The 27,817-nt window shown below is 38.7% G+C and overlaps 1 protein-coding gene and 5 non-coding genes across 8 annotated transcripts in view; 2 read left to right on the forward strand and 4 right to left on the reverse strand.

Annotated features, from left to right (window-relative positions):
• LOC124310082 (mannosyl-oligosaccharide alpha-1,2-mannosidase IA) overlaps positions 1-27,817 on the reverse strand; it is a 274,724-nt gene that overhangs the window by 159,060 nt on the left and 87,847 nt on the right. The window contains exon 1 of one of the 3 annotated variants that reach the window (XM_046773668.1): positions 924-1,057. The exons of the other annotated variants lie outside the window; for them this stretch is intronic. The gene's annotated coding sequence lies outside the window, so the exon portion shown is untranslated. Of the gene's footprint in view, positions 1-923; positions 1,058-27,817 lie in introns of those variants that run through there. 3 annotated transcript variants of the gene reach the window in all.
• Trnad-guc (transfer RNA aspartic acid (anticodon GUC)) lies at positions 869-940 on the reverse strand. The gene has a single exon. It is a non-coding gene; the product is annotated as a tRNA-Asp (tRNA).
• Trnat-agu (transfer RNA threonine (anticodon AGU)) lies at positions 9,734-9,807 on the reverse strand. The gene has a single exon. It is a non-coding gene; the product is annotated as a tRNA-Thr (tRNA).
• On the forward strand, positions 13,221-13,293 carry Trnar-acg (transfer RNA arginine (anticodon ACG)). Its single transcript has one exon. It is a non-coding gene; the product is annotated as a tRNA-Arg (tRNA).
• Trnai-aau (transfer RNA isoleucine (anticodon AAU)) lies at positions 13,571-13,644 on the reverse strand. The gene has a single exon. It is a non-coding gene; the product is annotated as a tRNA-Ile (tRNA).
• On the forward strand, positions 25,301-25,382 carry Trnas-aga (transfer RNA serine (anticodon AGA)). Its single transcript has one exon. It is a non-coding gene; the product is annotated as a tRNA-Ser (tRNA).

Raw genomic sequence — 27,817 nt, forward strand, 5'->3', positions numbered from 1 at the left:
TTGTTTACAGGGTGGTGAGGTTGGATATTAGATAAAGTTATACATTTATAACTATTCGGGCAACTTTTTCTCACAACATGGTCGGAAATAGTAGTAGAATGGCAATAAAGTCGCAAAATTGTAGTTTTTAACATGGCGCACAAATCACAAAAATCTGAAATAATTCCTGTGTATAATATACACTTGAAGCAAAGAAGTGAATAAAAGAAAAAAAGTTTTCGTCACATCTATTAGCTTTCGGAATATAACGATTATCAATTTTAACGTAAGACGTGTTTTGGTAAAAACTGCCGAGTTTCTTGATTCCACGTGGTCCCTTGAATTATTTCTGAGTCTAGAAGAATATATAACATTTATTTATCTATTTATTTATTGCAAAAATAGTACATGTAAAGAAATGGTCGAAATCCGTACTTTTCCACGAAACAAGCATTTTCTGTTAATCTGCAAAGAAAATCCAAACGCCAACTTTTACACAAACTTAATACACACCAAAAAATTGTACAGAATTTTTTCAAACTTTATCTTTTTGCTGTTTTGGTTTTTTCACTATATTGGATCCGCCAATTTGAATTTTCGAGTTTCGAGTCCAGATTCGTAATCAGCCACCCCAGAAGCCCGTGCGTGCAAAACTTTAAGGAAATCGCATGTACACTGAGAGAAATTTTTCTAGTTACTGTAACAAATGAAAAATTTTTTTCAGTGTAAAGAATAATGTGTCCACGAAAGGGTTAATCTCCTTTAGTTAAAACACTTTGTCCAAAATAAAATGAAAAAGCTGCCCGAGGGAAGCAAAAAAATTGCGGTTAAAAATGAGGTTTCGATTAAAAAAAAAAAATAAATAAATAAATAAATCAAAAAATGTATCCTCCCCGGCGGGGAATCGAACCCCGGTCTCCCGCGTGACAGGCGGGGATACTTACCACTATACTACCGAGGATATACTTACTACGTTCAACACATTTCTCATAGAAACTTAGTTCTATCACTCGTAAACTAGATATCAATATTGATGCCGATACTAGAGCAGCGACTTTATCGACGACGATGTAAACAGCGGCGCGTGCGAAGTACGATTAATAGCAAAGAGAAAATACCGGAGATTATCTGCCTGAGGATATCGGAGGCAACTTGAACTGACGTTCCTTTCGACAGGCGGTCGACCTTATAAGTGTGACGACGACGGAATGGTGATTGGTTGTTATAAACGACGGCGGGAATTTTACTGGATAAATGTTTATTGGCTGATCATTATGCGTTGTGTAGATTAATCACAAGGCTGAAGCTAGCAGCTTAACGTTTGGGAAGTCCAATCGCCTGAGGCGGGGTGAAGTTAAAAAATTAAAATTCTGTGAAATACCCAAAACCTGGACCCCAAAATACTTTTATGCAACCACGAGATAAAACAAAACTGCATTTTTTTATTTCCAAAAATTTTTCAGGGTGGGGGTGAAAATCCCGAAAGATGAAAAAGTCGACCGTTCGAAAACCCGAAATTGTACCAAGATTGTTTCACAGTAATGACCAAATAGAACAAAGTCAGATACACACTAGGGTGGCCGTTGTTTTAGTCATATTGAAATTTTTCCGATTGCGACCAAAAAATATATTCGTGTTGTAGAAAAACAATCCTCTGTAAATATAGAAATTTTCGCGTAATATTAACACATAGGTACCGAGGGACGATTGAAATTTTGCCAGTCATTTAATCAAATTTTTTTCCCCATAATCTAGAATGGACTGAAAAAATTAATTTGCTGCTTGAGAACAACGTCAATATTTCAAACTAAATGTAGAACCAAAATAATTTTGGATTTGCGCACGTATTCCGTATATATATAACGAAACTCGATTAAACCGTAAAAATGATGGTTTTGTGAGATATAAGATAGTTGTTTCGCTGCTTATTTATTTTTCTTTCTTCCAAGTATAAACATTGTTCCCGAGCATCAAATCGATTTCTACAGTAGATTTTAGTTTATAAAAAAATATAAGTGACTGGCAAAAATAGGGGTGTTTAAGGGGGAAATTAACTGGCTTTGGGTTATAGCTTAGGGGAAGACTTCAGTTTTAGAGTGCTTATAGGGAAAGAAGGAAAAAAAAATATAAAATTAAAAGTAAAAAGTGAATTTATCGAGCGATCCCGAATCCCTGGGAATAATCTTCGGGGTTTTACGGCGAGACAGATGCCCAGAGCGAGAAGCGACGTTATTGAGTCATTAAATTGTGATTACTCGTGCGTTATTGGTTTGGTGACACACCGCTGCCTGTGGAAGGCTTCCCTATTTTTCCCTCCCCAGTATCAAGTTTAAGTTTAAGCTTAAGCTTAAGTTCCTTATTTCCTTTAAGACATAACAGGTGAATGCTAACACCCATCCATCTCTCTCTGTCTCCCTATCTCGAACTCTAATCCGATCAATCTCCGATCGATAATTGATAATTTACTGGTAAGGTTCCATTCCCGTTATTTTATAGGAGAACGTACGTCATGCGTTAACCAAATGGGAATGGAACCTTACTAGTAAATTTTGTCATTTATATATCAAGGTGTTGCAGGAAAAAATAATTTGTGATTTTCCACCATGGAACCCCGTACAAAGTTTGTTTAGGTTAGAAAAAAGGATTTGGAAAAAGATGAGCGTTCTACGTTATGTGGAAGATCACGCTCACCTGATTTTTTACTATTATACAATTGTTTAAATTGAAGAAGAATCGTGAATGTAGTTTTTTTTATTACTTACGTCAATCCTATTAGCAATTTACGTTCCAAAAAAGACCCACGTTTGTAACATCAAATCTCCAATCGATGTTTGCGAATTTAATTTTATCTCATGATTTTTTCATTATTGATTCAATCCTTTGAAATAATTATAACGTAATATGAACTTTCAATTTAGGAGTATAAGATTTGCTGTTTCTATGTCGTTGCGTAACGAATCGTGATATTTGGGTTGAATATAAATGTTAGGAAAGAAATAATATTTGAAATGCTGCAACGTGTTGTTTCGCAAATTCAAGAAACCGTGGAAAAAAAGTGAATAATCAAAGCAGTGCGATTTTTCGCGTAACGTAGAACGCTCATCTTTTCACAGAATCTTTCTTTTGACCTGAACAAACTTTTTAGGTCGTGCCACGGTGAAAAATCGCAAATTATTATTTCTTTGGTCAAACACCCCATTGTACATATATGCCTAATTTTCAACTTCAAACCATCGTTTTCACTTATTTTTCCTGTATTAATTATTTACCCAAGCGTAGCCAAGGCGTGATAAAATTTATTAATCAATAAATCAATCTTACTCTTCGCATTTTCCGCATTCGTCACTAGGAATCTAAACTGATTGTTTTTCTGCTTAAAACGCGTGAGAAGTTTTTATCTTTAGCCCGTAAAATCTGCAAAACAAAACTTTACCGCATACTGTGCAAATCACATACAAGGAAATCTGTTTCTCGTTAGTTCCTCTTTTGTTTCTTAGAAAAGTAAAATTAGCGATATTAAAAATATTTCCTTCACCAAGCGCTCTGTCCTCGTTATTCTCCCATATACATACGTATATATATATATATATATATATATATATATATATATACAGACACATACATACACACAGCACAGAATAGCGAAACAATAACGGCGCACTGGCCTTAAATCATTTTCATTACCTACGGATGAGCTCGCTCTCATGAGAATGAATCGTTTCTTTTGTCCTCAAAATTTAACCTCCCACGTACCCCGACGAGGGACTTGGGGGCGTACTTATACAATAAATTCCTACGTCCCAACTTCCGGATAAAGAATTAAAAAGGACGCTTCGCGTCTGCGTGTATTTAAAACGTGACTTTTTCTACTTTCATGTGACACTCAAATTACATCGACTTGTGGGAGTAAATGGAGCTACGAAGAAGGAAGAATCGCTCTTCTTTGCGCCATGTAGATTCTCACATTCGAATTTTAATCGTATCCTTTATTGCGGTAAAAAATATTCTTTATGCAAAAAAGTCTGATCTTTCCGAGAACGTGGAATTCGTTTTGAACCGAACCGAAGTTGGAATCGTAGGCAGCATCGCTTTTTTTTTTTTTTTTTAAAGAACTTTTTTTTCAATGTTCTCCAATTCTCATCATGAATTTGAGATTTGCATCAGTAAACTCGCGGTTTGACGGGAAAAAATTTTACGGTAGTTTAAAACTTAGACGCAGATAAAAATGTGAAGTTTCAGATTAAAGTTGGGAAAAATCGATATAAATTGGTTTTTTCTGAAAGAAGCGTTTTCTTTTTTTAACAGTCTTTCAGGATTCAGTCTAAAGCGGAATTTATGACGGGAACGATCTGGCGCTTATTTCTACGTCTAAAACAAATCGGATCTGATTTTATCCAGCGACAAGGATATGATAAAAATTCGAACGTGAAAATGAATTTGTTCAAAGTTAAAAAATGATAAATATGTTTCTGCGAAACTCTACGAGCTATAAGAGGCTTGAAAAACTGACAGTATTTTAGCATCTTATAAGTACCTATACTACAAGACATTGAAAAATGTCGGAAAAATTAAATTTCAGCCTGAAACGATGACAATTAATTAACTGTTGAATCTGTCCATACATAAAACATGTAGCGTAGAATATCGTGTTGTAGAAGAAAAGTTAGCCGATGTTGCGACGTGATTATTGAATAAAAATATCGCAAGCCGGAAATTCTTTGACAAAGTATAATTATCTTCACTACGATTCTTGGCTAACAAGTTTTTCACCATAACTGATTAACGCAGGTGACAACACACGTAGGTATCTAGCAGCGCACCTTGCAATAGATTTACGCATTTTTTTTTTTTTTTTTTCTTCCCTGAAAAGAATGTAACAAGACGAGAGGAAAAGTATATCTTCCAACGAATTAATTACACACAGCAACGTTGATGTGAATTTCCTTGTTACTCGCATCGCGAGTTTCACTTTCAAGTTGTACTTTAATTGCCGAAGGTTGGGCCGTAAATGATTACCGATTGGCCGTAGGCTGACAACCTTGACGTGATATCTAGGCGTGGCGTATTAGAAGATGCGATCTTCTTGTTTTACGCCGATACGCTATCTGGATTTGTACACGGATAATTGGTATATACGATATTTTCCAAGTGCGTATATTAATTGGAGAAAAGGAGCAGTGTATGGTTTATAACGTCGACGAGTCTCCCCTTCGGTTCTCTCTTCGTTATGGTTATAATGGGAACTCATTCGTCCGGTACAGAAAAGCGTCTATAAATAAATACCGCTGTAATTAAAACACGAATTTCCGTGTGATATCAGAGAGTTGAAGTTTGCTCAGCTGTTAGGATTCAATTTCATAACGTCAATTTGCCAGTACGTCGGTGTTTTCTCTATTATATTTTACTCTAAGTTTACGTAACGCAGGAATTGATATGACCAAAAGTTAATTACGCTTACTGAGAAAAAAAAATTCGTTTACATACCGATATTCGAAGTTAAGGTACCTAATAATTTTGTGTAAACGAAATAAACGATAATGTTGCGGGAGATCAAGTTCGTGTGTTTATCATAGTTTTATAGTTTGAAATAGTTTTCCATGGTATCAGTTATTTAAAAATAACCTTCTCTGTTACGTATAATATATTTTTGAACGTTACTCGGATCCAATCCAATTGCCAAAAAAGTGTTTACTTTATTTAAAAATTGTCATTTGTTTATTGTTGTACAGAATCATCAACAAGATTCGGAAATCGACTATTACAAAATGGGTATCAAAGATTCCGAGCCTCCATTCATTTTTTTCCAATTCTTCACGTAGTTTACAGTAAAAATGAAAAATTGCTATGTTCCAAGGATTCAAGGATCTGCGAAAGGAAAAAACTGTTTCAAATTTCCCTTTTCTCGTCAACGTAAACCAAATTAAAGCCTTTTTTTACACTGATCAGGCCTTGGATTGAAAAGAGACAGCGAAAATCGGAAGTCACGTTCCGCGTCCTTGACCGATGCCCGTGTCGTCGTATAAACCAGTACTGCACGGTTAAAAGATTGGAAAAAACGAGAGGTTCAATATTCCGATTCAACGCTCGGGTTATTTGTAACGGCGAGCGCATTTAGCGGTCAGTCGGGTCGGGAGCGAACACCAACCAGCTTGGAGACCATCCCGATGATTCACAACCGACTTGCATCCTTTTGCGATGCTGGATTCACCGCCGTTAGGGTGCGGTGAGAACTCTCGCTAACGACTACACTGCGTTAAACCACCTAAAAGGCGTGATTTTTCGTCTCACAGTGATGTTCAAGGCAGAAACGGTCGAATGGTGCAGTGTGAAATGGACTAGGATGTGATCGCTTCACCGTCATAATCGGTGATTCGATAACCTCGTTTACCAAGCGATACGTTCCCTTCCACCTTACCATTCCAAGAAGGATTAAATTTCCGCAATGCCGTGATAACCGTAAGGAAGCTGACTGGTTGAAGACCGGAACAAGTTCCATCGTTATAGACTATCGCAAATAGTTGCGAAGCATGTTAGTTGATAAAGGGTCAATCTGGGCTTGGCTCGCACGCTCTCTTCGAGGCAGTCCGAGCCGAAGTTACTATGACATACCGGAGAAGGTCAAAGACTCGATAAATCAGAATGGATAAAACGCGTCCTTGGACGTTGATTCATTTCCTTCCCCCAACAAATGATGGGAAACGACGTTGAATGCCGAAGGGCGAAGATGGATGTGCTCTTTTATGGTAGTCCGCAGGGCTTGATCGCGCCTTAATAAGGTCGGTTTACTAACAATAACCAGTGGGTCACAGGACGGTCGCGCGAGTACCATTCGCCGTTTGAAATATGGTCACGATTCACTCGGTGTGTGCCTTATGCCTTGAGAGGAGCGAGCAAAGCGGAGAAAAGAAAAATCTCAACTCCAACAAATAAGGAACGAAAAATATTACCACCGTACTATAGAGCCTGTAGCTTTCGAGGGACAAAGGTGATATTTATACCCCAACTTTATGACAAATTCGGAAATAAAAGTTTGCTTAATAAAACACCATCCCGAATACATGTATATCGGACCGTTGTCATTGGTGTTGCTTTTGCTGTTGTACAGGTCGCGCATGCCGATAAGCGACCACTTTTGTTAAGCGCTTCCATGCGATTGAAGTCGGTAACGTTACTGTAGCGGTGCGTGCTAAGGAAGAATCTTTGCTTGGCGCCATTAGAATTGTCCGAAATTAAGTAAATCACACCGAACCAAACGTACCGATACTTTTCAAAAGACAATTCCTTGAAAGTCATTCTAACATTGCAAAACAATGAATTTCTTCCCGATGTTTCGCGACGTTAACGTTACCTACTTCAACCTCGTGAATTTCCTCCCTTGACAATCGTGAGGACCGTTTCCGATTCCTCTGACATTTGCAATTCCACCCGACTCAAGTGCGCTGCTGCACACGGTCAAACCGCGCCCCCTAATTCCGCCGCTCATCCGTCGTTTCCAAAGGATCAACCGAGACTGACAGACAGAAGCCGAGGGTATTGTGCCGGACGTATTCAGCACCAGTTGCAAGGAGTACGTACCTACGTGTTCGTATTAACGCGACTCAGGTACATGCCAATGCAAATTCCCGCAAGGTGACCAGTACGAGTACAGCACAGCACCAACGCATTGTGAACGATGGTTTGCAGGACTGCACAAGAACGCAAGTCGCATCGAACAGCCAGCTCTGAGGAAAGGGATGGTCGGTACCATTTTTAAGAAATACACCTTGGCGCGAGTAGAGCGTCCTGTAATGTATTCATGGAGTCTTGGCGCCCTGGCGTTCCTCCTCTCTACGCCTGCACCGTGATATCTCCAGTCAAGATGACGCACTGCCTGGACGAAGCGAGCCGCGATGTCAGACGTTGTGCACAGACTTCCCGAAGTCGCCTTGGACCACTTATACCGATAAGGGAGATTGAGGTGAAATTTCACCCTGGCGCTTCTCTTCTTGACTTTCTTTTTTTGCCACACGCGGCGCCAACGACGCGATGCCTCGCAGGATGTGCGATATTACAGGTACCCCTTATACACAATCTCTTATAGCACACCCGGAAACTCAGAGTGGTGGCTTCTTCTTCTCGTCCTTCCATCGGCAAACGACTCCAACGCTTAGGGGCACGTGTGAATTCCGACATTAAGGATTTCACCTCCTCTGAGGATCGGATCTAGCCTTACCAGCGACGATGGAGGAGGGTTCAGCAGACCTACCAAGAGACACGATAGGATCACGTAAAAACATTTCTCACATGCGTTCGCGAGTAGATAAATACGTTTACTCGTTTCCTCTGATTTGTTTGGCTCGAACAAGAGGTAGTGGAACGGTATTGATTCGATTTCCATTTTTGAGTTCTGAGAGTTTGACATCTCAGGACTGGGTTCAACAAATTGGCTCTCCTTTCTTCCAGACCAAAATATCGCCGCGGTACGATCTCACCTACCGATATAATACAATTTGTTTCGCAACCATGCGTACGCCCAAAAAGTAATAGAGTAAATTTTATACAATATCGCAAGAAAAGAAGGGCACGTGAATGTTTTTGGTAAAAAAACATCCATGTTGACTCTATTTTTTACTATAAATGTAGCATATTGTAGTCTGCATAATACAGTGGTTTTCAATGTTTTCAGAGTTAATTCTGCGTTTTACGAACGATATCCCTTTCAGTCGCACCTTTCTCAACTCAATATTTTGTGCTAAATTTTCTTACTCGGCGATTTTTGTAGTCACTGATCACGAATCTGAAGTCAGAATGTGATAATTTCTAATTCCAAGATGAAAAACGAAAAAACCATAAAAATTCGATGTTTTTGGGGTCGCCGATCACAACTGTAAATGAACTGTGATAAGATTAGGACTTGAAAATTTTTGAGGTGGGACGCTGAGTATCCCACGGCACTGTGACTGAAAGGGATATATCACCGAAAAAATCCGACATGTTCTTCTTTTACCGCAGTTCCGAGTAGAACCTGCTCTTCTATTCTTTCCGTGAAGTTGGCCATTCAGCCTGCTAAGTTTCACCGTTTCCTCTCAGCGTAGGAAACGGGTGAAACCGTGACCTTCCGGTACACCTAGTACGTGGTGATCGGGGCCCTCAGACTCGACCACGGAGGAGATTTTTATTTGCCATTTGCCTTGCGGTCTCTTGTATTTTCCCGCACCGTCGAACCGAAAGAGTCGTTGTAGCGGCAACAGCCTCCGTACCGCCGGAAAGAAACTTGAATCGTAAAAGTTTAATGGTGTTACAGAACGTGGGCGTGGAATTTTTCACCGCAAACTTGAGTTAAGTGCAGCGGAAAAATTCAATGCATTTTATTCCACGAATGTAGCAGTCTTCGCGATTTCTTCGTGCGTTCAACATTTTTAATAGTTGGGTATTTCAGTTTTATTTGATATTACATTATGCAAATTTTTCTTGGCTATATGAATATTCGAATTTCATTATCGAATAGTTTTACAGTTCCATGCATTCGTTTTGCAATTACTCGATAAATTTTTCGAATTTTTTTATTTTTTTTTTTTTTTGCTATAATCAGAATTGTAGCATATCGAGCACAGTGAGAAATCTGCAGTAGACAAAAAATTAACCCTTTCCATTTGAATGACTAAAACTTTTTCGATCATATGATTACGAACAAAATGAAATTGATGGGGGAAAAAAAAATATATTTTTTCTGTTATCTGTAAAAAATACTGAAAAAAATGGAACAACTTCCACGAGGCTCCGGGGGGATTCGAACCCCCGATCTCCTGTTTACTAGACAGGCGCTTTAACCAACTAAGCCACGGCGCCCACGTGAGCGAAGAATTATGTTTCTGACTTGACAATTTTTGAGCACACAGCGTCATTCTAGAGGCACGTTTTTCTCTACACTTGATCAAACATCGATTAGGAGAGAATTGGTTACACTTGCGAATCAAACACTAACATCGTTAATCTCAAAGCTGAACTCGACGTAACGAAACGTGATATTTTTTAGAGAAACGGTGAAATTTCTTCAAGTTATACTCTCAATGGCTATGTTTTTTATTTTTTCGACCATTTTTTTGCCATGTCAATGTTAATTCGACTTCTCTGTATCTCCGAATTTTTATACGAATCCTTAGATTTATTACTTCGCAAAGTAATCAAGTCGACACTAATATATGTGCCACTTTGCCAGGATCCTTAGAATGAACGCAGGGTTGATGAGGGACGACGAGGTGAAATGCGAACCATCAGTCAAGCCGAGTTCACGCATACGTGGAAATGAGATTTTTCAAAGGCTCGAAAAATTTCTGCGCTTTAGGGACTTGTGGAGTCGAAAATCAATATTCATTGTCAATTCGATTAATGGATGGTCGGGCATTGATTGTTTAATCACCAAATAAACGTATTCGTAAACTGTATTTATTTATTATTTTTTTTTTCGATTCAAGAAAAAATAAGGTATTTAATTACAAATTTTTTTTACAAATTTACCGTGACTTTGTAAATAATCAATTCAATATATTGTTATTTTTTGATCAAAATCAATATCATTAAGATCTTCCAAAACTGAATAGTTGAAGTTTTTTCCAGAGGCATGGCAAAGAATAGTCGTTTGACAATGAATAGGATCGTTTGAACGAGCGTGAAAGTTTTTAGCATTTTAAAACGATGCTAAATGCAAGTCATCATAGTTTGCTGATATAATAATTTGATAAATATTCAATATAAAACTATTTCATAATAAAATCAACGAAAAATTATTGACTTTCAACTCACGGAAGCTACAATTTTAAACTATTCACCTTTGTTGGAATTTTCACACGCTGATTATACATTATTCATTTCGGATGAATGTTATCTGACGAGTTTGCTCACCTGACAAAAGTCAGCTTTAATTTAAATTTCGAGTACATAATCAGTGATAATAATCTTCAAAACAAAGTAGTATAATCATCAAGTCAAATACAGCTATGTATACAGAAATGAAATTACATCCATGCCAAGATATCAATTTTGTTCGTTCGTCGCCGCAATTCGGTTATAAGGATTTTACGATCGAAATGGGGATATGGTTGAAATTCCAAGTTTGAAAAGTTCCGATAACGCCAAATTCCGAATTTTTTGGTTGCGAAACTTAAAGTAAAGAAATCAAACTTTGACGAAACATCAAAATTTCGAACGGCCCTAAACCCGACGCTCAAAATTCCAAAAAGATAAAATGCCGAAAGCGCATAACTCTGACAGGTCAAAATTCCGGAATCTCGCATTTCGAAATTTTAAGCCGTTGGATTTCCGACCATTCGAAACTTTGTTGTTTCGTAAAAGTTCGATTTCTTTACTTCAAGTTTCGCCACCAAATAATTCGGAATTAGGCGCTTTCGGAACTTTTCAAATTCGGAACTTCAACCTCGCCCCGTAAAAATTCTCTGTGAAGCTTTTCAGACCTATCATTGTAAGTATGCACAAGTAAAAGTACCTGCAAGTACTTGCTACACGCAGACACTTGAGGATAATGCGTCTAGACTTAAGAGTACAAGCTGGTGCATTATTGCCATGCAGAGTCAGCGTTATTTTCCGCTAACAACGGAAAAAAAAATCGCTTGGTTCGAAGAAAATTCAATTTCTTTCGCTATTCTGATCCCTGACAAAATATTTCTCGATAATTTTTCCAGAAAACATGGAAATCTGGAATCTTTGGCCCTGACAGAAGTCGAAGGGAAGTTGGAAAATTAATAACACGAGAATGCCGAATCATCCAAATGATCAGGGATATTTCGACAATTATAAAAAGTGAAAAGGCGAGTATCAGAGAACTTTGGCAGTCGGGAGACGTCGATCAAGGGTAGAAATTCGCTATGGGTGAACGGAGGAGCGGGGTAAAACGACTCTTAATTTCCATTCGACGGCTTAATGGATCCAACCATTTTCGTTAATGCCGTCAATTTAGCCATAAAATGCTTACCGCCAGCCGTGGCAGAGCCGTAATTACGTGGCACAGTATTCTGCGCCATCCGTTTCAATGGATATTTCAATAGAACCGGAACGCTGCAGCGTAGGTGAAGATTTTTCTAATTTCTTTTTTCTCCCACAACGCATCGTCGTTTCATCAGGTGTACGTAAGAGTTGCACACAATACATGCACGTAAATAATCGCATCGCTGGGAATAATAGAAATCATGGCTAAGGTATATTCGTGAAAACTTTCAAAAAGTCTGCAACAGGCGATATGGACATCGCTTTAAAGCCAGAGCCAGCCATCAATAGGAGGTTTCCTTCTTACTGCGCTTTTCATAAACTTTTAAAATATTCCTCCATGATTTACAAAGTACGTAGAGTAAAAAAAAAAAAAAAAAAAAAAGTAAACGTTAAGCCAGCATTCAGGAGGAATGAACTCAACATTTTCTTTCCATATTGAATGGGAGAGAAAATAGGACAAATCTATCAATATTTCGACATATGTTGCATAAAATTCGTAGTTATTTTGAGAAACGGAGTCACCAGAAGTTATTATTACACTTTCCCAAGACCCAAACCGACGCTTGCCGCTCAAACACTGAGCTCTCCGTAATACCCTAACATCTGGCAACTACATTTTCTTTTGATTTTTAAACCAAAGATGTAATAGCCAGAAACTAAAGTTTGAAAATTATTTTGATTCTAATTGATTCTCGAATATCGATGAAGGACAAAATGTTGAAAGACGTTTGACAAGATGTTCGGTTAAACAAAAAAAAAATCAAAAAAAGCAACAATAACAACATATTCAGATAAATGGATTCCAGCGTTGTTTAACTTGAATCAACCGTTACTGAAGACTGAACCTAACCTAACCTCAAAACTAAAGTTCCAAAACGAGAATGAAAGACAAAAGTTCATTTCTTCTTTAATTCAGCAGAAAAGAAGTTTCGATAAATAAAACAGTTTTAGCTTTTCTTAGCGTCAATGTTACTATTTCTTAATTGATTTCATATAAACCGGCCGATAAGTAGGAATCCCGCCGTTACCATCTGGTATTTTTGAAAAGTCACGATCGAACGAAGAGCTGCAGCTTGACCATTCCTATCACCTGATCAAGGGTCAACGGCTGATGAAACATTGACCTCTGACTTTCGGCGGCACAAGTCGAGCTTAGGCAAAGCTTCGCTGACCGCGCTCGCCTTTGACCACGTGGTTCAGCAACGTGCTCGCCGAGAGGTATTTTCTACGAAAGTTGGCCGCTCTAGCTGAGATTTAACGGTCCTGTGGCGCAACGGATAACGCGTCTGACTACGGATCAGAAGATTCCAGGTTCGAATCCTGGCAGGATCGATGTAAATTTTTTTTTCCAAACGATTGTAGAAGTTTTTACCGTGTCAATTCGGTGCTGTTTTTTATTATCAATTCTCACTGAAATTTCCTAGTGTCTATTCTCGATCAAAATTCGAGATAACTGCACGACTGACGAGCTGAAAGCATGCAGCGAGAATAATCGGATTGCACAGATAAAATTGAGATCGAAGGAAAATTCAATGCCGATTTTTTTTTTTTCCTTTTTAAAACCCGTGCAATACTGGCAGTACTTATGAAATGGAGCAAAAAATTTCACTGGCCCATGAGGGGATCGAACCCGCGACCTTCGCGTTATTAGCACGACGCTCTAACCAACTGAGCTAATGGGCCAACGAGTATTGCTGTTGAAAAATTTTAAATTAAACTGTAAGAGCAACCCCGAAATTAGCGATTATTGTAGTTCTTGAACATCAGCATGTTGCGTCAATCTTAGCAAGCAATTCTTACACGTGAAATTTTGTAATTTCAAATCAACCGATCGATGTAATTTTTAGAAACAAGATGAGAAACTGTATTGAAACGATACGGTAATAGTAATAATGAAAATTAGAAAATTATTTCCATTGCACTATTTCACCGAAAGTTTTTATTAATGTTATTACTGGTGAATACGGATCGCCAGAATCACCGCAGTATTTGATCAACGCGTAAAATGAATAACGGAAAGACAAACTTTGTTACACAGAACATATTCAAATTTAATCAGGATCCGAGCCCCGGGAAAAGTTCGTCTAATTATTTTGTATGAAAAGAACGAACTCTACACACATTGTCTCGTGTAATAAATTATTGGAAAATGTTCTATGACGTCAGCGGCCGGTTCTTGGCGCCATTTTATCACCACATAACCCAAGTTTTTAATTTCATCAGAGGAAAATCGTAATTCTTGGAGTTTCAAATTACTCGTGTCACATAAATTACTGAAACATGATCAATAATATACTTGTTCTACCATCCATATGCGAAAAAACACCGTCTTACGGTCAACTGTCAGCCTTTTTGCGTTAGTTTGATTATTTTCCACCAGATGACGCATTGCAAAGTTACAATCTGAATGATACAAAGCATGTGATATAGATATTCCGACGTGATAAAAGCACTGCGATTCGAAAAATTCTAAGAGATCATTGCAATATGAATAACTACTACTTAATATAATGGACTATTCGTTATCCGTGTGAGAATTCGCTTTTAGCGTTTTCTGCAGTTGAACGCCCGATGCTATTATGCTATTTTGAAGCTGTAACAGCCGAGATCGAATTGCGTGATATTGGACAGCTGAGACTCATTAAACTGAATGATTTTGCAATTTCAGGAGTAAGTGCTTATTTTAACGAAAGAACATTTGATTAGCTTTTCAAACACGACGAGAATATCAGATGCATTAATGTTCTGATCTATCTTGGCTAGAAATTTTAACACGAATTGACGTATTCCAAAAGTTTGGCGTACGTTCATATATAAAGAGGAAACAGGCAGGATATTGAAGAATAAGAGAAATCTCACTATGATATTTACGTAAAAATAAATGAAATAAAAATATTAGCAAGAGCAATTATTGATTTGAAAAAAAAAAATAAATGCATAAAAATCTGAATGCCCAAATGCAAGTCGATACAAATGATTGATGAGCAAAAATTAGACGTGGATGATGAACTTGTTTATTTATTTATTTTTATCATTTTAATTTCTCGCACAATTTTAATCGAATCGAATAAAGCTTGATAAAAATAGAGTTAAAAAGAAACTGTTTCTGCAAGAAAAACACTTGAACGCTTTTACGAATTAGAAAATTTCCCTCTGTATTTACATTTCCGTAATTCGGCTGATCTGCAAACGAAAAATTCCGTCCCGTGGATATGCGTAAGTCGAAGATTTCGACGTTAAATAAATTTTCCTACCGAGAAGCCGACTCGCGGTTTACAATTATTCATGAATTTTATACCCGAAGAGCGATAAAGACGAGCGAACATCTAATCGGGTAATAATTTTTCGATTTATATCCCAGGATCACACAATTATTATTACGCGATCACCGCGGCAGTTTGAACTCGGCTAAAAAGTAATTAAAAAAGACGTTAAATGAGTCCACGTACAGAGAAAAAGCTCGGAAGGGGAGAAAAAATAAGAAATAAAATAAAAGTCCGATCGATCCAAGCCGATATATCAAAATATCAAAGGCACGCGGGTTCATTTGGCGGATGAAAAAGAAGGCGGAGAAGCGATTGTGACCACCGAGCTAGCGAGCGAGCGAAGCTGTAAATCTTGAGTTTTATGTTACCGTCTTGCAAATGCGCGGTGAAAATGTTGGCTGATATCCAGGATGGCGTATCGGGGTTGCGGAAGGGGTTCAGAGGGAATTAGCGAGTTAACCTCTGATGAAATTCGCTGATAAATAGCCGGAGTTTGTTTCGGTGTGAAAACCAGGTGAGTAACTTTAAAAGCCAGCCGATGCAGGGAGAGGAGTTTTCCGGAATTGCAGGGGCGGACGAAATTTTCCCGCTTTGTCGCAACAACACCGAGAAAAATTTCATTTGTTACACGAACTAGAAAAATTGACTAAAACAGGTATCGTTAAAAAAAACTGTTTAAATATTGTTGGAATTACGAAAAACGAGGTATGCCCAACCATTTTGCGCTATTGTCGATCCTCTTTTGGTTATTGTAACGCAAAATCAGATTCTGAGGTTTACTCTACTTTTTTAGTTGAATAAGGCTTCAACGTCAATTTATCGTTGCACAAGCATTGAATTTTCGCAATAGTTGCAAGAAAATATAGCAACAGTGATCGTAGTGAAAAAGAATAGTAACGAATACTAGATTTTCCGGTAACAGCTAGAAAGCTAATTTTCATTTTGTACCTAGAACAATATTTTTCGATTGTGGTAAAAAATGAAAATAGTTAAGGACCGAGCGGTAACCGGAACTAAAAATTTCTCAAAGTTAACAATTTGATTGCGCGCTTATAAGGCGGCATATATATTTAAACTAGAATGTATTTTATCGCAATTCCGCGAAGCGGATCCTCCGTCGAGCCGTATTTTTGCCAAGAGACCCGAAAATATTCCGCAGGGGACGTTTAACGTCTCGAAGAGTTGCACGGATATTTATTACCCATTAGCCATCGGCCGATTTTGTTTTATCTATTGGCATGCATGCGATATGAGCGCCGGATTAATGCACCCGATGCGAAATCATCTCTCTTTTATTTTCAAAACAATAATTTATTTTGGTAGCCGCGAAACGAGGATATTTAACGGCTACTCGCTATCTTCGCGGATCGCAAATCACTCCTTTCCATTCTATAAACTCTCTTTTTTATACTCCGAAGACAAATCCAACGTTATTTACTGCAGTTTTATCAATTCCGAATGAGTTACGCTACGATATTGTAATTAGAGACTGATTGCGACGTATTTGCGAGACGATAAATTCACACGGATTCACCGACATTTCATACTTACCACGTATGCATTGATTTCGGGGGCGGGGTTGAAGTTCCGAATTTGAAAAGTTCCGAAAGCGCCTAATTCTGAATCATTTGGTCGCCAATCGTGAAGTAAAGAAATCAAACATTGAAGAAACATCAAAGTTTCGAATGGTCGGGATCCCGACTGCTCAAAGTTCCGAAATGCAAGATTCCGAAAATTCAAGTTACGATAGAGAAAAATTCGAAAAATTTAGTAGTTTACTCAACGAGAGGGTGTAAAAAATCAGCTTAACCGAAAATCAGAATGACCAGGATTCCGAACGTAAAAATATCGAAAATCCAAAACAAAGAATATCGTCAAAAATAACAATCGCGTCCACAAATTTTTTTGAAAAATATTTCTGACGAATAATAAGATGAAATGATTAGACCAAGCTTCGGGTTATCTTCAATAATCTCCAAAAAACATACATTTTTTCCATTGAAAAATGATATCTGTTATAAGCTTGAAGTAGCGAATGAAAATTTCAAAAATTTTTACGACTATTAATTAATCGGTCTCGACGAGTTGTCCAAATAATTCGCAACACCTGAAATCGCTGCAGCTACGGTTCAGTCCACAATGTGCAGAAGTGTTCAACGACTACGGAACAAAACGAAGAACAGAAAGTGAGAGGAAATCTTGGATCCGTGACTCCGCGAGGTCTCGACGTTGCGTGTTGGTCGATGCGAGACGTTAAATCCGACGTATTTTAGTCGGATAAGATTTACAGTCGGCATTCAATCTTTCGTCGACGCCGAGTAAAATATTGCCAAGCATCGCCCACGGCGTTAAGCTGATAATATCCTGTCGCGGGGCATATTTCAACATTGAATTTGTTCAACGTTTGAGAGAACGCGAGTGATGATGATTGTTCCTCTGCCACTGGAGCTACGCGCCACAATTATATCCTTCTGGAAAATGTAATGTAAAATAACCTTCGTTACTGACCGAGCAAACATCGTCTTTGAGATTCACACGATTTACGCGGATATTTCGTTGAAAATCCAACTTTGCACGATTTTCTTTCTCTTATTTTCTCGGTATGATATTTTTCGTCTAACGGAAAACGACACTTTTCAATTGTGATGGACGAAAATTTGAAAGATTCTAACGTCATGATCGATGCCGTGACTCGACTATCTTCGATAAGTTCAAAGAAATCAGATCACGAAAATATATTTTCGATATGTGGGAAAAACAATTGAAATCTACGATTTTCAAATAAAAAGCAAAATATCCGACAAACATGTAGAAAAGTTGCACGGTATTTTTTTTTTTTTTTGCGAATCAATTCCCTGCAACAAATCTACTCAAATAAATTTCGTACGTCGTTTCCGCAATTATTGACAAAAATCTACAATGCAAAATCATTGTATCTCAAAGAACATGTAAAAGTCATTCTAAATTCATATACGGTGGGTTTTTTTCGTATCTAGTTTGGTTTGGAAAGAACGAGCATTGGTAACTTCATTCGTTCAAAGTGAGGTGTATACGTCGAATGTGCGTCCAAATACAGAGCTGAAAATATTCCGGTGATTTCAGTCTAAAATGGAAATGGAATCGTTCGCGTGCATAACCGAGCATTCGAAGCGATGAAATCACGATTCATATATCAATTTGCTTTTAGTGCGTTCACCGCGTTCGGTGTATTTAATTAACGGTGTTTCGTACGAGCGATAGATTAACGCTGGAGTTTGAGGTCTACGTGGATTCCGTTGTTAAATATTTTTAACTAACCAAGACAGCGGAAAAAATTACATTAATGTGGTACAATCGGTGATCCAACTGACGAAAGAAGCAGGGCCACTGATCGACACTTTAATGCCAATGTTGATTGAACGTGGATTTGAGTAGTTCCCAATTTAATGAACAATTCAAGCGTGCAATGTACATACACCGAGAGAAATTATTAGTTTTATTGAATTTTTCTAGTTACTATAACAAATGAAATTTTTCTCAGTGTACTTTCAATCCATTGAGTGCCAGAGTTGGGCGACAGTCGGTGTCAACAGCGTCGATAAAACTCGTTTCAACCAGAATGAACACATAAGGTTACCTTTATCTCATCAAACTAAACTCACGCCACATTTTTATGTCTGACCATTGTTCAACTTAATAGTAAGGGAAAGAACAAAATGATTTAAACGCATTTACAGTCATTTACACGCGCATTGCCATATTACGAACGAGGCTCAAGTTAATGTGTCAATCGTTGGAGAAGCATTAAAAAGAAAATCTCGATTTGAATATTTTAAAATGACTTCAAGCGAACTTGAGACATCTTACGAAGTACGAGTACGCGTTTTGCTTTATCGCACTCTACTCGGTTTCTGAAAAATTCTCAAATTCCTAACCGAGGGTTAAAAATTCAAATTCTAATTTACTACTTTGAACAATAATCAATTCTACAATTTTATACACATAAAAAGTTAGTCCCGGTGAAACCTGTCCAAATTTGACGACGAGATATGACTTCGAGGTTTGATTTATTGGAAAAATCAACGTAACCGAAAGAATTTCGACTTTCGTTTAAACGAAGATAGACATTATTTTAAATTTCATTCATGACCGTCTGCAACCTAACTCTTCGCATGTGTCGCTGGTCGGTCTGGGGGATAAAATGCGGTGTTGTAACTTGGAGAAGAAAATTAGTTTTCCCGGATAGGAGTTCGAGCTCGCGTTTTGCGACCGTGCCGAGTGTTGTTGATAGTCGTATATCTCAGTGCTGATTCCTGTTCGCTCCCGAAGTGATAAGTTTCTAAAAGGTCACAATAAGCTTTTCAAACTTCTTCGATAACTCGGTTCGTTCCCCGCCTACTCTTCAATCTTTCACTTTCCAAATGAGAAATCTATACGGAAACCTCGCCTCGCACAATCGCAACAGCGGATGTGAACCACGGTTTCGGGTTTCGGATCACTCGACTTTTTTAATACGGCTGTTGCCGCTTGTGGAGTATCAATCTAAATTCAACTCGATCGACTTGTCTCTTATCGATCTTCGAGTCCATTTTCGTTAACAGGTAAACGTCGGATATTCAGACGGATGTCTTTGCTTCTTTCATATTTATCCACCTCCCCGACCTCGCCTGGTGTTATATCAGGAATGTCAAGATCCATTTCCCGAGCGCGAGACGATCAATTCAACTCGTATCTACGTCTGATTCATATTGATGATCTCTGGTTTTACGTATAATCCAAGTATTTTCACAATTTTTGTGAAAAATCGCTTCACGGCTACGCGCTGTGTTATTTTCAAACCAACTTGTTGTGTGCTTCTGACGGCAGAATTTTTCATATCTCCGTACAGGCGTGGGTTTTGATATTCTGTTTCTTACCTGTTGGTGCGTAAGTAATGTAACATTTCGCATTGTTTCGTACCAAAAATTCCAAGTGACAAACGTCCAACTCGAATTAATGATTCCAACGCAGTGAGAAAAATTTCATTTGTTACAGTGACTAAAAAAACTCAGTAAAACAGGTACCGTTAAAAAAAAAACTGTTTGAATATTGTTGGAATTACGAAAAACGAGGTACGCGTAACCATTTTGCGCTGTCGTCGATCCTTTTTTGGTTATTGCAACGCAAAATCAGTTTGTGAGATTTACTCTACTTTTGTAGTCACACAAGGCTTTAGCGTCAATTTATTGTTGCACAAGCGTTAAATTTTCGCAACAGTTGCAATAAAATATAGCAACAGTGATCGTAATGAGAAAGAATAGTAACGGATACTAGACTTTCCGGTGACAGCTAAAAAACTAATTTTCATTTATTCAAAACTAATATTCATTTAGTTCGGTAACCGGAACTAAAAATTTCTCTCAGCTCGGTATTGTATCTGACATCGAGTGAAATTATTCCGAATTTAAAAATTGTAATATCCAGAATATCATACGATCTACGACTCAATGGTTATTATTTCTTTATTCCATCTTGTCATCGATCCAACTTCACACTCCAATCATAAAATACGCTCAATTCTCTACTTCACTTGCGTCTTAGACTGCGTCGCGATCTCGTGAATTCCGCAACTCGTATTCCGCGTTTAACTCGACAACGCACCGCAGAGACGTACAATGAGCATGGCACGCATGTCCGCCAACCGCAAAGATACAAGGAGGAGGATACGATACGTCACGGTACGCAAAAGGTCCATAACCATGGCGTATAGAAAGAGGACGAACAGCCGGCGTGTTGTCGGTTTAGAAACGCGTCGCCTCACGCGCGATCAAATCAGTCTCGCTACTTGATGCGGCTTGCGGTGCGCCGCTGCGAACAAGAAGCGAAGGAAGGGATGAGAGATAAAAGGGAGCGGAGGGAAAGATCCACGTTCGGTTGTGTCCAGAACGCAGCAGCGACGTCAGATAAGCTAACAAATGTCCTCAATGAATAATAATAAGAGACCGAGTCCAATTTGTATTGCATTTACATTGCGCGACGTTCAAGCGTTATTTATAATGCGTCTTCCTTTCTGCCTTCATCCCATACGCGAGAGAGCCAGGCTTGACCATCAAGCCGGCTTTCTGCCTCCGCTGCACCCGAAGGATCGCATCCGTTTCAACTAAGATAAGATCAAATTAAGCCCGACTGTTTTCCGAGCGGTTCGTTCTATCCGGAGGACCGGGGGGAAGAAGCTGGGAAAAGACTGAAGGATCACGAATTTCGTCTCGACCGAATCCCTCGAATCGAACGTCTTTTTATTCCATCTTCGAATCCAGGATGGATTTTTTATACTCCGATGATTAGGTCGGTTGGACGAGATTCGAGGCCGGATCGGGTGAATCGATTGCTGAGAATTGTCTCGAGTCAATCTCAAACCTCCAGGGTGGAAGCGGAAGCGGTACTCGACACTTTTGGCAATTTCAATACCGAACGAAAATCACCATATTATCACGAACGCGGATATTCCGACATCGGAATCTGAGATTTAAGGTGCTAAAATCATCGATCATGTAACTTCGAGTGAGGGGTGAGCTTTTTTCGCAGCTTTGAGAAAAAGTCATATTGCGGTCCTACGAAACGTTTCGCTTCAACCGATCAGAGACCAAATGAGTAGCAGAGTCCAAACGGCGGTCGATCCGATGCTCAAAGCTGTTTTTTTATTTTTTTTTTTTTTTTCTGTTGGTATACCGTGATTTTATCTGACCTGTTAGGTTTACGTCTTACAAATCCCTACTGTCACATAATTTCACTCTAAAACACCGAGCGGTAGGTTGCTGCGGTGAAAGCAAGTCGCTGAGAAATTTCATCCGAGCCGTTGGCTGCCTTGAAGGTAAGAAAAGGGAATAACAGCAACCCACACCGAGTCAAAGTGCTTTGTGTTGATCGAAGGTGGGATTTTAAGCGTCATGGCTACTGATTCCAATTTTTTATCATACCGATTGCGCGAAACGTTCGTAAAGTATATATATTTGTATGACGTGAAAACTATAATTTCGGAAAAAGCAACACTGTGGAAACTTTCATATCTTGAGAAGGTGAGTTCGTACAATTTTCTGAAAATAGAAGCAACCCAAATTACTGTTCGTGACTCGAGCGAAAGGGTTAGCTCCCGAAAGCCAGTCTCAGGTTGAACACTCCCCTGAAATTCATTCGATGTTTCCCATTCCCTGAATGATCGATAAACAATTTGTATATTTAGCATGAATTTGGCGATGCCCCAATCCAGCCGAACACCGGGAATACATATTTCGCGCAACGACTGCGTGTGTGTTTGAAGTGAGAAATCGCGGATCGTTTGCGAGAATTCTCATTCGTAGAGGGTTTTATCAGGCACACGAAGAACCCGGGTGTAATGGTTGGTATATTTATTCAGACCCGGGGTGATCATCAATCACATTCACACCGTGTCGGATGATCGAAGCGTTATTTTCACTTCGGTCGGTGGCTTTGTGACAAGCCGAACACACCGTTTCGTTGCACGCACTTCGCGCATCAGACTTACTCCCCAGGATGCGGAACACGAAGGGTCCGCCACGTTTTGCCGATTGGCCGTTGAATGGGGCTCGAAGAATGTCCGTTCGATTCGTCGACGAAAGTAACAATGCGGTAAGCGGCCTGCTTCTTCATGCTCTATATAATTCTACGGAAGGGGATTTTTCCATCCGGAGAACCATCGACGATTCACGCTCAATAAAGTCAGGACGCAACAACAATGACGTAGGATGTGAACCGCGCACGTTCGCGGATTGTTTATTGGCTGAACCCTCCAACAATGGTACGCCATGAATACGTGTCCCGGTCATTTGCGCTGTTCTTTTCCGGTGAAATTAATCTCGATCGAAATTCAAAAATATGAGACAAGAGTCGACCTTTAACTGTGAACTCGAGGCCGTTCGTAATCTGAGGGTTTTTGATCGAGATTTTCGTGACTTGAAATTTCGAAAATATGACTTATGTATTAATACCTTAGAATGAATGATTATTGTTGCTCCTTTTTTTATCGTACAAAAAATTAAGATGACGATAATTACCCAAGAAAAAAAATTCAAGTGACAAATTTTTTTCTATGCTGCAGACAAGAACTTTGATCTAGAGTTTGTATATTTTCAAGTCGTTGTAAAATGGTGAAAAATTGATTATATCTGTTCGATTTCATTCTGCGATGACTCGTTTTATTCAGGAAATTACCTCTTCGCTATAATCCCACTAAGACAGTTTATTTTGTCATATTGGTATCGCATAATATTAAATTTTTCAACATTACACCGATATCAATTCTGACAGTGAAAACAGCAATACAAAATTCATTTCGTCGAATTTGTAATCGAATGGCTTTCTCAACAAATTAAGCCATAGCGGAATAAAATTGAACGAGCAATCTAAGTTTTTTTCTTATAATTTTGAAACAATTGGAAGTTAAAAATCGATGTCCAAGTATACCTGATTGTAATATTAGTATTTTTTTCATGCATCTTTAAAAAAACATTCATTGATTACGAATACGTTCCTTTGACAAAGATAATGGTGAACTTTCTTTCGATTAGCTGCCAAATCGAACAATTTTTGATTAAAGCAATAAATGACTTCTATATACATCCAATGAAAAACGACCGAAGCCGGTACATTGTGAAAAAAATGCGACGCGGACTTCTGCAGAATATTTTTCAGTCAGTGTCAACCCAACACTGTCTGACATTGAATTTCTCACCTATTGTGAGAAAAGTTTTTAGTTACGCTTACCGCTCAGTTCTTAACTATTTTTATTTTTTACCACAATCGAAAAATACAGTTCCAGGTACAAAATGAAAATTAGTTTTGCAACTGTTACCGGAAAGTCTAGTATCCGTTACTATTCTTTCTCATTGCGATCACTGTTACTATATTTTCTTGTTACTGTTGCGAAAATTTAATGCTTGTGCAGCAATAAATTGACGTTAAAGCCTTATATGACTAAAAAAGTAGAGTAAACCTCACAAACTGATTTTGCGTTGCAATAAACAAAAAAGGATCGACAATAGCGCAAAATGTTTACGCGTACCTCGTTTTTCGTAATTCCAACAATATTCAAACAGTTTTTTTAACGACACCTGTTTTACTGACGTTTTCTAGTTACTGTAACAAATGAAATTGTTTTTACGTTAGTCCACTTAAGGTCGATTTTAAACTCGAAATTTTTTTACAGTGTACATTCGGATTCCTACCGGGTATAAGACATAGTGCACATCCATCACGGGTCGTCGGCTGTTACGCAGAAAGGTGGTGCAGCCGTCCATAAAGGAGTAAAGTTGTTGGGATGTTTTACCATCCTCTAAATCCTAGACAACCACCGGAACGGTTTTAATGGGTTTCGCTCTTGGAATGGCTTCAGGAAAGTAACTTAACCATCGTCAGACTTAACAAGCTTAAACAACTTCATACGGCGAGATGAGCCGCGGTTTACCGGCAGTTGCTCCTTCATGTCCCTTTATCGCTGGTGACATTCCGGAATGATAGCTTTGATGATATATTTTCATACTTGCCCGCGTATCTTTTTTGCTGTCGTAAAAAGAGACGTGTAACAGTGAACGAATTCAAAAAAGATATTCCGAGATTGAGTTCGATTTTTTCATTCGTATTGTCGAAATGTTACGTGAAAACTGTACGAAAAAACACGCGTCACTTTCATCCGATCGTTAGAAATTGAAACAATTTCGTTGTATCGTATATCCGTGGAAAAAGAATTGCAATCTGGTTCTCGACAGTTTGATTGTCAGTTAAACTAAATATGTATTACTTGATACCCATTTCCGGGAAAATATTATCATAGCGCAAAATTCAACAAGTCTGTTTGCACTTATGCAACGAGATCCAGCCGGAAATTTGAATATTACCGATGCACTCGGTGAGTTGCGTATGCATAGACGGGATATTGACGAATCTGTTAAAACGTTACGTGTTCGGCTCGTGTAAATATGTAATTACCTCTCAACGATATTGACGGCATCATATCCACTCCGCAGCTGTTGAAACAACGTAAATGAACCTCTCGCAAAAATCAGCACGGTGAAATGAAAGGCTCAATGTTATCTCTACAAGCAGTCGTGGCCGAGTGGTTAAGGCGTCTGACTAGAAATCAGATTCCCTCTGGGAGCGTAGGTTCGAGTCCTACCGACTGCGAGAATTCTTTTATTCTTTTTTTTTCTCTCGTCAATCATTACTCGTGAAACATAATTTTTATTTCATTCATTGTCAGTCCGACGGTAACGAACAAAATTTTATTTACATTTGTGTGACTGTCTAAAGAACAAATTCTCGAATAATTCATACGGATTTAATATACATATTTCAGGTTTGCGTTAGATTTGGAGTATAGAAGAGGATTGAGATTGAAAGAGTGTTAGTTCCTCTTATTTCGTTGATAAAACTAATTAAGTTTTTCTCATTACCTACACGCGTTCACTTTGTACTTGTTTATTGATCTTTATCAAAGTAACTCAATAAAAAAAATATATAAAAATTCGTATAACCATTATGAGAACAAAATTTTGAGTCTAAATCGGTTTCTGTGTAGCCTGCCGCAATTCGCCGGTGACAAGCATTGGAAAAAAAGTAAAAGGTTTATCACGTGTACTAGTTTTTCGCATCATTGGATCAAATATGAAATATCGAGGCGGTGTGGAATGTATTTTTTTTTTTATCGCATCTCAACCGAGGAAGAACCCCCCCCCCCAATTAGCTCGCATAACATTATCGTAATAACCTACCGAGACTACACCGATAGGTTTAATACCTTTCAAATATCCAATCGCTTTTTCACAAGATTTCGGTCAAATTAACTCCCCCTCCATCCACATCCTCTGGGATTGGTTTTACCGGCGAGAGGAGAAGCGAACCCCTCTCGATGACGGTGGACTGCAATATCCTCGCGGACAATTTTCTCCGGTCTCGTGGACAAAAACGAAAACGAAACACGAGCAACAAAAAAAGAAAAAAAAAGTTCCAAGAAGAGACGCGGAAAAGAAAAGTAAGAGACGAGTCATCGCGTCGACAAAGTTTATCCGTTTCTCCAAAGAATATCCCTTAATTTTCTCCACCGATTATTTTCGCCACCCTTCGGCCGGCCGTAAAAACTCGTCCAACAATCCGTAGTCCGGATGTAGCCAGGATGAGTGGAATAATCTCAAGTCGCCGAAAATTCGAGGCCGGCTGCAGCAGCCGGTCGGTCGGGACGATTGAAGTTCGCGTCACGGGAAAGAAGCCCGAAGGCTTCGTTATCTCGTATCATCCCGGGAGAAGAAGGAGTTTCTCCCTCTCTTTCTCAGGCCGTTTTCATGCGAAGAACGACGACGCATGCAACGCGAAAGAGAAGAGATTCCATCGGGAACGCGTATTAAAAGTAAAATAAAATTATTTAAAACACGAAGAATTCGGCGCTCGCTGCTCGCCGACGATCGGCTTCCCCCACGTTCGCTTTAAACCAGCAGACGATGATCCTCATCGGTTCACCGTTTACGGATGCTCGGTTACCGACAACATTATACAGCTTTCAGGCCGGCGAACGCATCGCGGCAACGCGAATTACCTTCCCCTTAAGCAGTTTTATCCGAAATACCAAATCAATGTTTCACCCGGCATCTGAAATTCAAGATTCCCTAATTTTTTCAAATCTTCCATTAATCGAATTCGATTATCTTGTATTCCACTATTTTGCAACAGGCATATTTCACGGATTGAGAAACATGTAATCGAATGTTATACCTACTGCCAAAATTGCTGTGTACTTCAACGGAAAATCCAAGAGATTTCGTAACGCTCAAGTTTTGTCACGTTTCGTTAATGTAATGGTGCAGTTTTATGAAAGATCGTTATTCGATGAATACCAAATCATTAAAGATCGTAGGATCGAGATTTTTCTGAATGTTCAGTTAGGTTGGCAGCATTAATCCAGTGAGATTTCTATCTTTGCTTACACTCTCTGAGAAATGGTGGAAAAACAAGGGGGGAAAAAAGAACGCTGCACTATAATTCGCGTGTGGGTTTTTTGGAAGAATTGAGCGGCAACGCACGTCAGAATTTCGTTGGTCACGTTAGGTCGGCTCCCGGAGCGTTCGAAGATATTATTAAGGAGATAAAACGCAGAATTGCTGAAAACGGCTCAAAGTAATCAACCCGTTGATCGATTAGCCAGTATATCTACAGGGCAAAAGAACAAGTTCCGTGAAAGGAAAGAAAAGAAAAAAAAAAAAACTCTTCCTCCCGAATATGTTATTTGGGATCGATAAAATCGTCGCTGCTGCTCTCAGCTACTTATATAATATTTATATACACCGACTTGGACGCGTACACGTTAATATCTAAGAGATTTATCTTGAGTTTACACTGGATAATGAAACGAAACCAGTCTATTTTTAACGATATCACGGCGGGATCCAGACTCCGTAAAATAACATTGAAAACTAGCGTTGATCCCTTGTCGTCAGGATATTTTATTCGAGAGTTATCAACCTGTCCAAAACTGAATTTTTTTCAATAGGTTTTTCTATAATTCAACTTTGTTCCACTCCATGCCACACGAAGAAGTTTGAAAACATGAAAAATTTATAACCAACGAG

Source organism: Neodiprion virginianus, chromosome 1 (genome assembly GCF_021901495.1).
Source record: "Neodiprion virginianus isolate iyNeoVirg1 chromosome 1, iyNeoVirg1.1, whole genome shotgun sequence".
Lineage (NCBI taxonomy): Eukaryota > Metazoa > Arthropoda > Insecta > Hymenoptera > Diprionidae > Neodiprion > Neodiprion virginianus.